Here is a 533-nt window from a genome sequence, read left to right on the forward strand (position 1 = left end):
TAGGCCACCCCGCAGTGCAGGCATGCGCTGCATGCAAGAGTCTGCCTACCTATCAGGCGCCATGCGACGTCACACGGGCTGAACTTGGAGGTTTCGAATGAAGGACGTACTGTCTGAATGAAGTGCTGCGCTTCAAAATAACAGACCAGCAGCATGTCGTAAAACAATTAAAAGTAAAATTAGTCCCTCTTACGTACCGGGTGTCCGTAAGAATACGCGGCAGCTCGATGGGTTGCCTACGCACTAGGGTGCAGGCGCGGAGGGCGAGGGGGGAGCGGTGGAGGTGCGCACCATCCAGCGAATTCCGGACAGACTATAGAGGTGATGTTTAGGACCAAATTATTTTTCAAAGAATGTGAATAAGAGGGATTACCCACCCCGCTTTTACACGGGGCCCCGCGTGCTTAACTTCGGAGTTCGGATGGGGTCCGGTGTGTCAAAGCCAGCAGCCAGACTGTTAGATCCGACCAACTGTTGACCAGGGTTGTCGCCTACCCGCTTAAACAGGAACGACGGGTACCCAATTTGTTTTG

This window comes from Frankliniella occidentalis, unplaced genomic scaffold, assembly GCF_000697945.3.
Source record: "Frankliniella occidentalis isolate FOCC.00 unplaced genomic scaffold, Focc_3.1 Scaffold75, whole genome shotgun sequence".
Classification (NCBI taxonomy): domain Eukaryota; kingdom Metazoa; phylum Arthropoda; class Insecta; order Thysanoptera; family Thripidae; genus Frankliniella; species Frankliniella occidentalis.